The sequence below is a fragment of the Mus caroli genome, unplaced genomic scaffold, assembly GCF_978045245.1.
Source record: "Mus caroli unplaced genomic scaffold, Mus_caroli_1 scaffold_14, whole genome shotgun sequence".
NCBI classification, from domain to species: Eukaryota; Metazoa; Chordata; class Mammalia; order Rodentia; family Muridae; genus Mus; species Mus caroli.
The window spans coordinates 108,321,403-108,339,037 of NW_028227269.1; the positions used below are offsets into that span (position 1 = coordinate 108,321,403).

At 45.9% G+C, this 17,635-nt stretch overlaps 1 non-coding gene and 1 pseudogene across 1 annotated transcript; one reads left to right on the top strand and one right to left on the bottom strand.

Moving 5' to 3' along the window:
* Positions 1–215: 215 nt before the first annotated feature.
* Positions 216–1,578, bottom strand: LOC110306596 (small ribosomal subunit protein mS26 pseudogene; annotated as a pseudogene).
* Positions 1,579–13,765: 12,187 nt separating this feature from the next.
* On the top strand, positions 13,766–13,869 carry LOC147001327 (U6 spliceosomal RNA). The gene has a single exon (XR_015045316.1). It is a non-coding gene; the product is annotated as a U6 spliceosomal RNA (small nuclear RNA).
* Positions 13,870–17,635: the final 3,766 nt, after the last annotated feature.

Sequence of the window (17,635 nt, forward strand, 5' to 3'; positions counted from 1 at the left end):
AAGTGAGGAAGCTTGAATCTCATTTAGAAGAGGGAATAAAATAGTCATAGGAGACAGATGGAGGGAGGGAACTGAATGGGAGGGGAATGGGGGTGCTTTTGGGGATCGTGTGTGGGGAGAGACTGGAGAGATGGACAGATGGTCGTGAGAATGAATGGAAGTCTGCGGCTAGTGGTGAAGTGGAAATGTCTGGTTTCTTTGGAAACTCAGCTGTGTCACATGATGTTTTTTCTGGACGCTGTCTGGTGAGATGTTTTTGCTGAAACGGAAACATGAGAGGGCACGTGATGCTTTGCTGGAATGGACGCTTGCGAGAGCGCATTGTGTTTGGAAAGAGTGTAAACGGAACCCCATAAACAGTGAAAGGTTGTATTGTGATGCTGTGCAAAGCTTTGCTGGTCTTCGCTGGCTATGAAACGGCCCGCTGACCTCGCTTCCTCCCTGGTCTTTGCTGGTCTTCGCTTCATAGAGAGAAGTGTGCCCTGAGCACTTCTCGTGGTATTCCAGCTAATTCTTGATGCTTCCACTAACTGGTATCAGCAGAGCCTTGAGGTTTCTGCTGGATCGATCTGCTGCTACTGATTTATATTTGGTGTTTGCTATTGGACTGGACTGCTGGTATCCTGACAATGAAGAGTGGGACCACTCTAAAGAACTACTTCTTTGGGGGGCAGGGCTCCAATACTTTATTTATAAAAGCAGGAAACATTTGGCTCACACGACTCCAAGAGACTTACAAGACAAGCTTGGCTTCTAGAGGGGACACAGTCCAGTCCGATCCTCTGTGCGATAGGAACTCCCCAGAGTTTGTCTGTGGTGCAGAACAGGGATGTCTGGAGTTCCCAGTCAGGTGGTGAGTGCCGAGCCTGGAGTGACTGAGGTTGCTCTGGAAACGGCTGAGCCATCCTCTTGGGATGTACCAATTCCTATCCCAGTACACAGACCCTAGGCAAGCACTGTGCTTATTTGGGCCCCCAGAAGCCTCTGTGCTCAGTTCCTGACCTTTGGTGACGGCCCAATTGTAACTCTTCGGAGAGTCCAACGCTTCTTCTATCCGTGCCTCCAGGTTCTCCCGAGTGATGAAGTTTTTTGCCTCCTCCTGCAGCTTGAGCACTTCTTGCTCTTTCAGTTGCACCCAAACCTGCTCCTCCTGGGCCCTCTGGGCCTGAGCCTCAGCCTTCTGCATCTCCTGGGCCTGTGCTTCCAGCTGCAACCTCGCTATCCGTAGCTCCTGCATTCGCCGGTTCCAGGTCGTCCCAGTTCCAGGTCATCAGCTCCCCGTGCTCTGTGATGGCCTGCTGCGCCTAGCGCTTGGCCAGAACCCCAGCTTGGGCCTCGTGCAATTTCCTTCACACCTCCAACTTGAACTCTAGCCTGAGAGCGCGCACGGTCTCCTGGTACTGTCGGTAGCGCTCGGTCAACACGAAGAATTCTGAATTCTTCTAGGGTCCACAGCGGCGACCGACCTTGGACTTAGCAGGCGGGTCATGGCGGTCTTGCGGCCGCGCATGGGCAGGAGCAGCCGGGTCAGGGACCGGGCCCCAGCCGCACCGCCAGGCGGTTCAGAGCGCGCAACATCTAAAGAACTACTTCTAAACAGATCCACAAACCCCTTTTCCTCCCAGCCTCTAGAAGAGGTTGAAGCATTCAAGAACCCTAAATAAAGGTGGTTTAAAGAAAAATCTAAGCCTACAGTGGGACATCTTGAGGATATGCCAGAGACCTGGGATAGGGTCCCAAGAGTCAATGGGGGTGATCTTAGCTAAGACCCATAGCAGTGGAGATATGGAACATGAAGAGGCCACCTCCTGTAGACAGTCAGGAACCCCAGTGGAGCAATAGGGACACCAACCCATGCACAAAACTTTTCCACCTAAAATGTATCCTGTGTACAAGAAATGCAGGGACAGGGGATGGAACAGGGACAAAGGGAATGACCAAGCAATAACCAAACCAACTTGACCATCCCATGGGCAAGCACTAATCCCTGACACTATTAATGATGCTCTGTTATGCTTGTAGACAGGAGCCTAGCATGGCTGTCCTCTGAGAGACTGCATTCAGCAGCTGACTCAGATGGATGCAGAGTTCAACAGCCAAACAGTAGATGGAGCTTAGAGACTCTTGTAGAAGAGTTGTTGGGAGATGGAGGATTGAGGGCCCCGAATGGGATAGGAAGCCCACAGGATGACCAACAGAGTCAATTAACCTGGACCCTTGGGGGCTCTCAGAGACTGAACACCAAACCAAAGAGTATACACGGTGTCTTCGTTTGGGTTATACTGCTCTGAAGAGACACAAAGACCAAGGCAAATCTTATAAAGGACAACATTTAATTGGGGCTGGCTTACAGGTTCAGAGGTTCAGTCCATTATCATCAAGGTGGGAGCATGGCAGCATCCAGGCAGGCATGGTGCAGGAGGAGCTGAGAGTTCTACACCTTCATCTGAAAGCTGCTAGCAGAATACTGGCTTCCAGGCAGCTAGGGTGAGGGTGCTATAGCCCATAGCCACAGTGACACACCTACTCCAACAGGCCCACACCTTCTAATAGTGACACCTCGCTGGGCTGAGCATATAAAAACCATCACATTACACTCCTTGGACCCCATAGGCTTGTTCAAACATATGAGTCTATGAGGAGCATTCATAAATATAGCATAATGCAAAATACATTTAGTCCAACTTCCAAAGTCCCCATTGTCTATAACTGCCTCAACAAAGTTAAAAGTCTGATGTTCAAAGTCTCTTCTGAGATTCATCCAATCACTGTAATTCCAAAGGGAGAAGAAACCAGCTGGGCAAACTCCAAACTCTGCATCTCCATGGCTGAGCTGATGTCAAAGCGGTCTTCAGATCTCCAACTCCTTTTTCAGCTTTGTTGATGCAACAAACTGCTTTCTCCTGGGCTGGTTCCACTCCCTGTTAGCAGCTTTCCATGGCAGATAACGCATGGCTCTAGCATCTCAAACATCTTGGGGTCTCCAAGGCAATTTCAATGTTACAACTTCTTGTTTCAATACCTGGGATCCACACATGATCTTCTGGGCTCCTCCTAAGGGCTTGGGTCACTTCTCCAGCTCTGCCCTCTGTAGCACTCTAAGCTCAGATTGATATACTCCACTGCTGCTGCTGTTCTTGGTGATCATCCCATGGTACTGGCATCTCCCATACACTGGGGTCTTCTGCTGCAACTAGGTGTCACCAATAGCCTCTCATGGGCTCTTGTCATGGTGCCAAGCCTCAACTACCTTGCATGACCCCTTCAGTCCTGGGCCATCAACTGCAACTGAGGCCTCACCTTCACCATTGGCCTTCCATAGTCTCTCACAGTGCCAAGCCTCAGCTGTTCTTCATGACTCTTACATATTACCAAGTACAGCTGTTGAAGGAGGCTATCTCTAGAATACAGCTTCTCTGTGCTCTCAGAAAACACTTGCCAGATTTCACCTCAGTGATGCTGGTCTCTTCTTAATCACTGCTAATTTCTTAGCTCCAACTAACCAGCATCAATCATCCCAGTAGTCCCTTCTATTCGTCATTCTAAAGCCAGAACCACATGGCCAAAGCTGCCATGTTCTGTTGCTTGCTGGAGCTGGAACATGGCCCCCTTGTTCTATTACATTATCACCAGCTTTCTGTTCTCCAACTCCTTCACTGAGTAAGCTTGGCTGTCCTGGAACTTGCTCTGTAGACTGACTTTGAACTCAGAGATCTGCATGCCTGTCTCCTAAGCACTGGAATTAGAGATGTGGTCCACCAAGCCTGAGTTTAAATTTTTCTTCACTTAGAACATGCTCTAGGCTGGCCTTGAACTAAGAGCTCTTCTTGTCTTTGCCTCCTGGGATTAAAGATGTGTACTGCCAGGCCTGGAACTAAATTTAGCTGGGTAGGATCTTGGCACAAAGTCCCACTCCCTTAATTTGTTATCACCTTGAACACAGGACTCAGCTCTATTTCACTCCCTGGTGCCCCTTTAATACTCAAACCATATATTTTATATTTTCCCTTTCTCGGCCTGCTATGCTTGTTTAAAATGCTCTTCATGAGACTTAACCAAGGAACAAAGTCTATGATGGGTGTTTCTGAGACTTCCTTTGTCAATGCAATTAATCTCTTCACCTCAGGCAGACTCTTCAGACAAGGGCAAAAAGCAGCCACATTCTTCACCAAAATACCACAAAAACAGTCTCTAGGCCACATATTGACATTCTCCACTGAAACCTCTCGGGCCAGGCCTGCACAATTCAAATCACTCTCAGTAACAAAGTCTTCCATATTCCTACTAGGATGGCCCATTAAGCCCCCACTTAAAGCATTCCACTGCTTTCCAAATCCAAAGTCCCAAAATCCACATTTTTCTAAACAAAAGCATGGTCAGGGCTATCACAACAATACCCCAGTCCCTAATACTAACTTTTGTCTTAGTTTAGGTTATATTGCTATGAAGAGACACTAAAACCAAGGCAAGTCTTATAAAGAACATCTAATTGGGACTGGTTTACAGGTTCAGAGGTTCAGTCCATTAAAATAGCAGCATCCAGGCAGGCAAGGTGCAGACAGAGCTGAGAGTTCTACATCTTCATCTGAAGGCTGCTACCAGACTTCCAGGCAGCTAGAACGAGGGTCTGATAGCCCACACACACAGTGACACACCTACTCCAAAAGGACCACAGCTTCCAATAGTGCCACTCCTTGGACCAAGGATATACAAACCATCACACATGGGCTGGACCTAGGCCCCCAAACATATGTGGCAGATATGCAGCTTCGTTCCCATTTACATGGGTCCCAGACAACTGGAACAGAGGCTATTCCTCAATCTGTTGCCTATGTGTGGAATATGTTCCCCTAGCTGGGCTGCCTTGTCTACCCTCAGTGGAAGAGGATGTGCCTAACCCTACAGAGAACTAAGATGCCAGGATCAGGGGATACCCAGAGGGGGCCTCCACCCTCTCAGAGGAGAAGAGGGGAGGGAATATGGGAGGGGGAACTGGGGAGGAGGGCAGAGAATCAAGTATAAAGTGAATAATAAATAAATATAAATAAAATTAAAATAAAATTTTAAAAAACTGAAAACTCATTTGCAAAACTTTTATTTAAAAAGAGGGAGCCTTCTGGAAAGGATCACTGTGGTGGTTTTGACTGTCAGCTTGACACAATGTGGAGTCATCTGGAATGAGTTGCAATCAAGGACTGCCCAGATCGGGTTGGTCTGTGAACACAGCTTGAGGCGATTGTCTTAAGCTGATTGTTATGGAAAGACTCAGTCACCTGTGAGCTTGCCGTTTAGACCACGTAAGAGCAGGGGAAAGGCACCTGGAGAGATGGCTTAGCAAGTAAGAACACATACCATGCTTCCAGAGAACCTAAGTTTTTGGTTCTCAGTACCTACATTGGGTGGCTCACAATCACCTTTAACTCCAGCTCCAGGAGATCTGATACCTTGGTCTGTATTCCACAAGCACCTGCACTCACGCATGCGCATACCCACTGTGGTGGCTTGAATAGGTATGGCCCCCATAGAGCCCTGTGTTTGAATGTTTAGTTATAGGGGATTGTACCACTAGGAATTGTGGCCCTGTTGGAGTCACTGTGGCCTTACTGGAGCAAGGATGTCGCTATGGAGGCACATTTTGAGGTCTCTTATGTTCAAGCTACATCCAATGTGGCATACAGTCTCCTTCTGCTACCTTCAGAATAAAAATGTAAAACTCCTGGTTCCTCCAGCACCATGTCTGCCTGCATCCCGCCATGTTTCCTGCCATGATGATAATGGACTAAACCTGAAAGCCAGCCCCAATTAAATGCTTTCCTTTGTAAGAATTTCCTTTATAAGAGTTGCCTTGGTTATGGAATCTCTTCACAGCAATAAAACCCTAAGACCCTCACACACAAGCACACACACATATCATGATAGTTAGTTTTTGTCAACTTGACACAACTAGAGATATCTGGGTAAAAGGAAACTCCGTTCAGGAATTACGTCTGTCAGATTGTTCTGTGGGCGTGTCTATGAGGCACTGTCATGATTGTTGACTGATGACCGATGCCCAGCCCACCTCTGGATAGGTGGTCCTGGGTCTTATGGGAAACGTAACTGAGTGTGGTGGTTTGAGTAAGAATAGCCTCCATAGGCTTATATGTCTGAATGCTTAGTGACCGGGGAGTGGAACTGTTTGAAATGATTAGAAGGATTAGGAGAATGAGCTCATATGTCTGAATGCTTAGTGACTGGTGAGTGGAACTGTTTGAAATGATTAGAAGGATTAGGAGAATGACCTTGTTGTATGAAAAGTGTCACTGGGGAGTGGGCTTTGAGATTTCAGAAGCTCACACCAGGTCCAGTGTATCTCTCTCCACCTTCAGATCAGGATGTAGATCTCAACTACTTCTCTAGAATCTTCCTGCCTGCCACCATGTTCCCTGCCATGATGATAATGGACTAAACTTCTAGAACTGTAAGCCAGTCCCAACTAAATGCTTTCTCTCATAAGAGTGGCCTTGGTCATGGTGTCTCTTCACAGTGGAACAGTGACTAAGATACTGAGCAGGCCATAAGGAAAATGTTAGCCAATAAGGAATGTTCTTCCATGGCCTCTGCTCCGGTTCCAGCCTCCAGGTTCCCACTTTAGATCCTACCCTGGCTTCCCCTGATGATGGACTGTGACATGGAAATATAAGCTAAATAAACCCTTTCCCTTTGAACTTGCTTTTGTTCATGGTGTTTATCACAGAAACCAAACTCAAACAATATATTCATAATTAAAAATAAAGATAATGTTCTCTAGTCTTCCCTATTCCAGAGACAGCCTTGTCCCTTAGATATGATAGAGAAGGTTGAAATGAACAGATTTGTCTGTATTGGGCCCTGGTTACCAAGGCTGCAGCTCATCTGGCAAAATATAAAATTTTTGCCATCAATGACCCTTTCATTGATGTCAACTGCCTGGTCTACATGGTCCAGTATGATTCTACCCAAGGCGAATCCAACCACACAGTCAAGGCTGAAAATAGGAACCGTGTCATCAATGGGAAGCCCATCACCATCTTCCAGGAGCAATATCCCACTAACATCAAATGGCATGATGCTGGTGATAAGAATACTGTGGAGTCTACTGGCATCTTCATCACCATGGGGAGAGTAGGGCCCACTTGAAGGGTGGAGCCAAAGTTTACTGAACTTTACTACACCCAAAAATAAATAACTAATTTGAAAGAGTAGGGACAGTGAGCTAAGTAGGAGCACGCATGTCTTAATTCATTCTCTGTTCTTGACTGTGGATGTGATGTGACTAGCTATGGCCCTACCTTGACTTTCCAACTGTGTTAGACAGTAACCTAAAATTGTGGGATGAAATAAGCTCTCTCCTGCCCCCCACATTGCTTTCTCTCAGGGTAGTTTATTATACCCACAGCACAGCCACCCTAGGAAATGTTGTGGGTGGTGTGGGAAGCTTAGTCACCTAAGCCCTCACGATGTCACAATCATAGTTTATGGGGATTGCCATGACCCCTGTCTTGTAGAGTTCGTTCCAACCAAATAGGCAGATGAAAGTCCAGCCTCTTCACTAGGACCACAGCCCTCATCCAGAGCAGGTGTGTGGAAGTTATGCGATGTTCTGCCTTGCCCCTGTAGCAAGGCACCTTCTTTCTCTGCCCCGGCCCACTCTCCCCCCTTCTTTCTACAAGGGTGACTCTAATAAATAAATAAATATATATATATGATATTGTATAGTATATAGTATATTGTATATCATACATCATTATACATCATATACTATATATTGTATATTGTATTGTGTATTATATATTAATTCTACATACATATGGAAGGTTCTGATTTATTTATATATATGTATAGGCATATACATCATACACATATGAAACTGAGGGGTGATTCAGCACATATTACTCTTACAGGGATCCATCATTCACTTCGCTACCCTCCCATCAGGCACTTTACAAATCCCCATTGTTCCAGCTCAAAGAGATCTGATGCCCCTTCTGTAGCCACCTGCACTCATACATGTGTACACACACACACAATTTTAAAATAAGTATTTCTAGATAGAGGATTTATTAGCTTGGAATATGTAATGAGGTCTGAGTACTCAACCATCTTCACACCGGAGAGGCAGAGAATGGGTGGGTGCCTCAGCAATGGAATCTAATGCTGGAGGCTTGGAAGACTCTTGGGAGACTCTGGTCTTCAGTCCATCCCAGAAGAAGCAGAATTCTCACAGCAGCAGCAATGAGATGAACTCAGCCCTAGTCTAGTTTCCTACAGAATGCTCTGACAGGAGACGATACAGATGTGAAGGGAGGTCATTTCAGCTTATAGATCCGGATCACAATCCATTACCCTGGGACAGTCAAGGCAGGAACTTTAAACAGCTAATCACACCATGTGCACCGCCAAGAGAGAAATGGATGCATGTGAGTCTGGAGAGATGGCTCGGTGGTGAGTTCAACTCCCAGCATGCATATGGTGTCTCATAACCATCCGTAACTCCAGTTCCAGGGGGATCAGACACCCTCTTCTGACCTCCACAGTCACTGAATGCACAGGGTATACAGACATACAATGCAGGCAAAACATTTATACACATAAAATAAAAATAAAAGTGGCTGGAAAGATGGTTCAACAGTTTAGAGCATTTATTGCTCTTGCAAATGACCAAGGTTCAATTCCTAGCGCCCAGATGATGGTTTGCAACTATCCATCACTGCAGTTTCAGGTTATCTGATGCCCTCTGCTGGCCACTTTGTGCACCAGGCACACACATGGTACATATACACATGTGCAGGCAAAATACTCATATACATCAAATAAATAAATCTTTACAAAAATTAGAAACTTGCATGCCTGTTCTGTTGCTTGCACTCAGCTGTAGCTTTCCACTCCTCAGTAGGTCAAGATCTCTACCTAGAAAACAGCATGGCCCACAATGGACTGGGTCTTCCTGTATCAATTAACTTACTCAAGATAATCTCCCATGGGTCAGTCCAGTGCAGACAACTCCTCATTGAGATTCTCATCCCAGGTGATTTTGAGTTACATCAAGTTGGAAATTAAAGCTGATATTCACAAATACTCACCAGCCAAGTGACAGTACCATGTCCTCTGAGGGAGGGTCAGTCGTCAGCCCACTGGCTAATCCTCCTGGGAAATGGCCTCACAGAGCTCCCGGGGGCATGTCTGTCTGTTAGTTGACTCTAGATTTGATCAAGTTGGCAATAAAGGTGAACAACTGGGGCCAAGAAGGCTGTGGAGGAAGACTGACTCCCATACCTTCTGTGACATGCAGTAGCCAAGGCTAACCCTCACTGTGAAGGGAGCCCAGAAAGTGTGCATTTGCTGTCCCTGAGACTTCCAGGTTCCACTCCTAAACATTGCCAAGGAATTCAATGGAGACTCAGCAGGGAGGTGCAGCCGAATGGCATCTTTGCCACCATCAACACAGCACCCACCCACCAGCCTCTCCTACCCAGGCCTCTCATTTTTTGGATCATCAGGCTTGCCACAGCCACAGTTGACCGGGTGCTTTCTCGGCCTCTGAGTTCTGATGGCAGTGGCGTAAGATACACTGTGATACTGAATTTGGGGATTTTCTTGGGTTAGGGATGTGGGTGTGCTGCTCTCTCTTGATATTGGGGGACAACAACAAACCGCAAGCCCGTCCATCCCAAAGTCCCGTGTGACTAAACCAGGGCACTGGAGGGCCAGGTATCCTAAGCATCTTCCACTTGTGCTATGTTCTGCCTGTGACTTGGTTTAACAGGACGTAAAGCCACCACTAGTCAGGGAGTTTCTGCACTGGGTCATTATCGCAGTGACAGAATGTGGAGAGTGATGCAAACCCCAGCTTCCATTTGGAGACACCAGGCTTCAGATGTGGCTCTCAGGTCACCAGTGTGCAAGAGGCTGTGTGTGGAAGGGTTAGCTAGCCTTGGGAATAAAGTAGCTTCTCCCCAGATGGTTGCTGACCCAAACTGAGCACAACGCTCACTCAGCCCCCATCCCACAGTCGAATCTCTGACCACATCAACCCTCCTGAATAACTTACAAGCATCTCGGGACAGCCCCCGAGGGTCATCCTGACCCAAGTTCACAATAGAAAGGACACTTGAAGAGAGTGTTTTCCAGTGTTGCAGGAGTCCAGAAAGGATTTCCAAGTTCTTAGGTCCCCGAACAAAGATTTAGAGAGAGATGTGTGGGTACTGAGATTAAAGGTGTACACCGCTGAGTCCTAATCACCTGCTAATCTTTTTATTATTATATTTTTTACTTATTCACTTTTCATCCCACTCACAGCCCCCCTCCTGGTCGCCCCTTTCTGCAATCCTTCCACCATCCCCTTCTCCTCTGAGTGCTAATCTTTATGTCTCTCTGCCTTTCTTTCCTTCCACACCAAGGTCACAGTTTCTGACTGCCTGTGACACAATTCAGAGGTCTTGCTCTCCTGCTGACATACCTACAGCTCTCCCAAGGGCACCATGCAGAAACAATGGCTACTATGTCCTTGCCCATCCTGGTCAGGGACTCTCCTTGGTGAAACTCAAGGAGACAAAGGTGAACAAAAGATGCCTGAGAGGCCAAATAGGGGAGGACTCTGAGACCCAGGCTGGCACCAACCCCTGCCCCTGCCTGGGGAGAAGCCTTAGAGGAGGGACCACACCGCTGAGCCTCAGTTCCCCAGCTGTGACATGGGGACACAGTGGGTCCTGCCCTGACTGTCTCTTTCACAACCTGGAGCAAAGCTTCCTGCTGGAAACTGCAGAGGGAGCAACCCTCTTTCCCATGCCTGGAAGAAAAGGATGGGAAGTCATGTAGAAGGTGTGGGCAGTTGTGATGACAGGCTATCTGGGCTGTGAGGATGTGGAGCCCTGGGTCCTAACTTTTATATCCAGATAAAATGAGCCCCTTGCCTCTTTATCTGAGTATATCCTTAGGCTACCAGCCATCGAGCCAAAGACAGTGGCCCTGTCTCTGAGGGCTGAGGGCCAAATCTCGTGATGAAACTGAGTGGAGCTGAGTTGCTCACCCAAGCCCTGTAAAGACCTACTTGGTTTTTTCTCCCCCTCATTTTTGTTAGCTCTTTTAGAAATTTCTACAACATATTATGAACATATTCATTCCTTCCCCCAAAGTCCTCTCAAATTCACCCCCACTTCCACATCCAACCAATTTTGAGTCCTCAGAAGAAGAAGAAGAGGAGGAGGAGGAGGAAGAGGAGGAGGAGGAGGGGGAGGAGGAGGAGGAGGAGGAAAACCATCACATGTAACTTGTGCCACTCATATACTCTTGGATGTGCGGCTTTCCATTGAACACAGCAATCTACCAGGAGCTGCATCCTCGAAGAAAACTGACTCTTCACCTTCCAACATGTATCTGTTGCCAATAAATCCTTGGCCAAGAGTGAGACTTCATACCCACCTACCCACTGCATGCTGGGATTTGGGCTAGCATGAGCTTGCACCAGTCTTGTGTATGCTGTCTATATGTGCCACTTCCTTGCTTTGTCTGAAGGGGGAAAAAAGGGTCCTAGTGTCTCCCTGTAGTCATCCACCACCTCTGACCCTTCCCATCTTTCTCCCCCTCTTCACAAAAATCCCCTCCTGCCCTTCCCCACATTACAGAGAAGGATGTGACATGTCTGTCCCACTTAGGGCTGAACACTCTGCAGTCTCTTATTCTTTGTAACTGACCTATCATGGGTCTCAGTTCAACACCATCATCTGCTAGGATGTGGTATCTTGTTGGGATAGAGTCCCACTCATTATAGGGGAACTCCATTCAAACTCTTTTTCCTTATGTATATATTTTAGGAAACTTTCTGCAGTAGTTGGTAACTGGGAAGCATTAAGAGATATGACCCTGCCTGAGGAGATGTGTCACCTGGGCCGCTCAAGGTTCCAAAAGCCTCCTGCCATTCCCACTGTGTCTCTTGGCCTCCTGCTTGCTCTTTGAGACATGAGCTCTCCGGTATTCCTGACACCATTCCATCATGCCTAAATCATGGACTCTAACCCTCTGGAGCCATGAGCCAAATTAAACGCTCTTTTATAATTTGCCTTGGTTGTGGTGTTGCATCACAGCGATAGAAAAGTAACTAAGACACAGCCATTACCATCATGCTTGCTTGCCCTCCAGAACGTGACAGTAAGACCCTGTTACTGAAGAGATCACTTGACGTTCTCTTCAGGACGCGGAGGAAGCCGGTGGGTACTGGTCTGGAGGCTTCATACCTTCGGGCTAGCTTTCCTGACACTGGAAGGTGTTATTTATGCTACCAGTGGAGAACAGAAGTGAACAATCTTACCCAGTGTGAACCCTGAGCATGACAACAATGACTGGCCTGGCCAAGGGCCCATTGGCACAATAGTGGCACAAGTATTATGGGATTAATCAACCACTTTATGGTTGTATTTAAAGCTTGCTCTACAAGATACAACCCTGAAACATGCCTGGTACTGTTAACTGGCCCAAGGACCCAGTTGGCTAGGTCATAGGCCTAAGGAGAGAACCGCTACCATCATTCTTCCAGGTGGACATAGGACTCAACTGGCCCCTAATATAATTAGTACCAATATATTAATACATTTCTCAACTCTCATCAAATACACTTCTTTTTGCAGTGGACAGAGACTCAGGCAGAAACCCATAACTGGTCCACACAAAAGTAGGAGAATGTGGAATGATGAGTTCTAAGTGGAACATCTACATCACACCCTCTCCCTACTGGGCTTATTATAATATGTTTTATATATGATTAGATTTACTTATTCACATTTGACAGAAGACGCTACACAAAGGACAGAGGCACACAATTTTGCCTTCTTATAATATTTGCATCCGAGCATGAATGGGGTAGGATGGGCATGAAGTCCCACTCCTAGCTGAGTAGCTATTGGCAATTGATGGCTGTTGAAGAAGGAGAGTCAGTTTTCTTCAAAAATGTGGTCCCTGAGTAGATACCATGCTTCAGTAGAGGACTCTACACTGACACACATACAGGTTTGGACTCAGAAGGCTTTATTTAAATTTTAAAAAAAAAGATAACATTAAATTGGGATGGAAAGTGGTGGAAAAGAATTGGAAGTTTAGAAACAAGGAGGGAGTTATATATAAAATTAAATTAAATTAAAACACATGATAAGTACATATGAAATTCTCAAACACACAAATGCAAAACAATAGAGGACCCAGAAGTAAATCTGCTGTTACAACCGACATGACGCTCAACAAACAAATCAAACGGATGTTGAAGAAAAGACAGTTTCTCCTGGGTCTGAGGAAACTGGATACCCACATACAGAAGCGTAAAACCAGGTCCTCATCTCTCACCCAGTATAAAAGTCAATTCAAAATACATCAATGGCTTTAATGTAAGACTTCAAACTTCGGAACTTCAGGAGGAAAAGGCTTTAAGACAAGGGCTCTCTGAAAAGAACCCTGATAGTTCAGGAAATAACAGCAAGAAGTGACAAATAGAATTGAATCAAATTTAAAACACAGGAAGCAATTACCAGCGTGAAGAGGCAGCTTAAGGAGTGGGAGAAAGGCCTTTGCCAGTTATTCATGTGCTAGAGTTAATATCCAGATACTCAGAGAACTAAAACTTACCAAGCCAGAAGAACAAATAATACAATTGGCAAATGGACAAATAAGCACATTTCTCAAGAACCAGTGTCCACAGCCAGGAAATACATGAGGAAAATGTTCAGCAGCCACAGGGCACCACAAACCAACACTGTAGTGGGAGTTCACCTCAACAACACATAAAGTAAAGCTGTGATGTTACCGAGATCAGCCTGGTCCCTGAGCAAGGATGACATGTAAATTCATGGTGCATTTCCTACCTTTACAATTACAGGCATTCTTAGCTGGTCAATGTGCTGAAAATAAGTCCCGAGTGTTCAGCCATGGATGGACATCAGTGTCACACCCTCCATGGCCCAGAGGGTATGGCGGGAGAAGGGGAAGATTGAGTATAAGCACTGGAGGAAGTTGATTTCCAGACCTGGCATGGCCGTCACACCCTTGATGACCTGCCAACATAGCCACTTTGGTTAATGGCAGCGTCTCGTGTTCTTGAAAACTGACAGCAGTAGGTTCTAATTGTTCTCACCACAAACAAATGGCACGTATGTGAGATAAGGCATGCGTGGATCAGCTCTACTTAGCTGTTCCACGGTCTATACATGCTTTCAAACTACATACCGTACATCATAAATGCGATTTTAATAAATCCAAACAAATTAAATTCTCTCGAGTTTAAAAAGAAAAACCTAAAATCTATAATCCAAACATATCTCCCAGGTAAGTCTGAAAATGAAGAGTAACTCAGGTCTGTAATGAGCTCAGAGAAATCATCATAAGTTGAGCAAAAATTAATGGAGTCAAAAATAGCATTACAGGAGGAAAGTGATCAGCAAAAGCTGGCCCTTTGAAAAGATCGATAAGATGGATGAAAATTCTCACACAGCTAGCGAAGGAGAGGCTGAGAGAAGGCATAAATGATTGGCATCAGAAATGAAAGTTTAGAACCAATGAGGCCATGGCTGGTGAGAGACCAAGAAATAGATCTACCCACAATTCCATGCTTCGCTTTAAAGGCGAAATATGAAATGTACCAATTCTGTGAGAGACATAATCTACCACAATTCACACCAGAAAAACTAAACAGTCTCCACAGACTAGCACCATAATCCCAGCCATTAGAGAAACCAAACAGAGGGTCAGGGAAATGGCTTAATAGAGAGAGGTGTGCCTATGAGCCTGATGCCCTAAGTTCAATTCCTGGGTCCCACAGAGTGACAGGAGAAAACTGACCCTGGGAGTTGTTTTATGACCTACACACACACTGTGACACATGCATGATTGTATACTTGTGTTCACACACACATGTGCACATAAAGGACTGCATGCTTGTGTGCCACACACACACATCCATGCACACACAAACTTGTGCATGTGCACACATACACACATAAATGCACAAACACACGCACACACTCACTCATGTACATGTAGTATTTTTTAAAGAACACAAGACTGAGTCAACGTTTGAAAGTCAATTAACGTAATTTACCACAATAGCCACATAAAAAACGAAAGCTGCAGGATCCCATCAACCACAGAAAAGACATCTTAGAAAAACCCACATCCATTTGTTTGTTCATTTGTTTTAATTCTCAGCAAACCAGAAAGAGAAGGAAGTCCCTCAACTTTTCTGTAAAGCACCTGCAAACACTGACAGGTGGTGTCCAACTTACAGTATGGCATGGGGTGATTCCCTGTGAGACCACGGACACTGCCTACACTCCTAACCCACAGCGCACTGAGGCCACAGCCAGTACAGTAAGAAAAGGAGACACAAAGAGCATAGATTCTAAGGGAGGAAATAAAATCATCTGTACTCAGAGTTAACACGTTTATCTATTTAAAAAATCTCCAACAAATCCACACATGGGCACAGACACAAACCTTGAAGAGCTACAGGCAATCATAGCAGGGTCGAGGGTGCAGTGTTCAGACATAGAAGCCAGTGGCTTTCCCATGAGCCAACAATAAACTACTGGAGCTTAAAACTTTTAAGTACAATATCATCTATGATACCACCAAGAATGAAATACTCAGGTACAAATCTGACAAAATATACTAGGATCTAGACACAGAAAACTACAAATCTCTAATAAAAAAAAAAAAATCAAACTAAAGAATATCCTACTAAGTGGAGGATATTCTTCTGTGCTCATGGATGCTCCATTTTCTTTTCTTTTCATTCTTACCCACAGATTCCATACAACTGCAAACAGAAAACATCTCAGCGGGCTATTGTGTAGATATCGACGAACTGATTCTAAAGTTGATTGAAAAGACAAAAGGCCACAAGAGGCAGAGCACTCTTGGTTTAAAAAAAAAAAAAAAAAAGCAGTCCCAGGAATGGTGTGAAGACTTACTATCAGGCCATCTGACGAGGGAGAAGAAGAGGCTAACAGATCAATAGAGCAGACTCGATAGAGCAGACGGGAGCATGAAGAGTAAGGCCCGCACAAGTGCAGTCAGCTGATCTCCCACTGCAGTTCATTAGAATCTGAGTGCTGTTCCATCGGAAGGCACTGGAGAACTGACGCAGACCCATATGCAAAGGAGAGAGGAGGAGGGGTGGAGGACAAGGAGGAGCAGGAAGGGTATGTGTTAGAAGAAGAGAAAGAGGAGGAATGTGTGTGGGTGCTGAAGAAGCCCTGCGTGAATGTGTGTGCTTGGACAAGAGCAAGGCCATATCAAAACCCAAGGCCTTGAACTCATGGGAAGTTAGCAAAGGACCCCTGGGAAATGGGCAACGCCTTCCACATCTGAATCAACCTTGGAAAGGCAAAGCTCTCCTCTGACCCGAGAATGAGTTCTTACAGGGATAGACCAGTGTGTGCAAAACCCAGCAACTAGAGCTTCCTCTTCTTGAACATTTGCAGCCAGAAACTGCTCACCTACAGAGACCTCCTATGGACACTCGCCAACTCTTCCCCCTGCACTGTACCTAAGAAACACACTGAGGTCTTCAGTGCTTGTGGTAATTTGTGCCAATCCACCAGTGTCCATAGCCCACCCAAACCCTGATTTTCTGTGTCGGTCATTCCTTTAGTGTCTGTATTTCCTCATCCCTCTGATGCCTCTAGCCAGGGTCCCAGGACTAAGCTTCAAGGGATGTGCAGAGAAGGCAAAAGACAAGTTGGAAGAGGAGGAAAAATGAAGGGGAGGAAGAGAAGGAGGTGGAGAGGGGAAGAGGAGGAGGGGGGAGGAAAAGGAGGCATCAGTTAAGAACAGCCCTTACATCTTCCATAAAAACTAATTTAAAATGGACTGTAAGCCAACTTTAAAGCTACCAGACTTCTAGAAGGAAACAACAGAAACCCCAGGGGCCGTGAATTTGGTGATGACTTTTTAAACACAACATCCTAAGCTGGATTCATGAAAAACTGGATTCACTGGCAAACTATACTTGATTGAAGTTCAAACCTTCTAAGCTGGAGAGGTGGTTCCGTGGTTGGGAATGCATTCTGCTCCTGCAGAGGATCCAAGTTCTGTTACCAGCACCCACATAAGGCAGCTCACAAACACCTGTCACTCCAGCTCCAAAGGATCCCACGCCACCTGCCGGCTTGTGCAAGCACTGCACTCACGCATGCATATACACTCACACAGATATGCACAAACAGATGCATGTGCCTAAATACAAATGAATTTTTTTTTAAGTTTAACATATCCAATTTAAAAAAAAAAAAAAAGCATTTAGGAGCTCAAAGAGTTCTGAGCAGGCATGGATACTGAAGGAAGAGACTTCATTCTAACACAAGAGTACACAGTACAGAGAAGGTGGGTGGGAAGCAGGAGGAACTGCACACCTCATTGAGTCACTGACACATGGTGGTATGGGTTCATAACTTGGATGTCCCTATCCATGTGCAGTGGATGGTCGATGGTAGAATCCAGGCTTTCTCGATGGGTTGAGGATTTATGGATGAGCGAGCGATGAGGTTGATGACACCTGCATCGACTCATGCCTGGTTTCTGTGCTGATGGCTGTGGACAGGAACATGTGCAGACACGTGTACACCTTCGTGTTCCT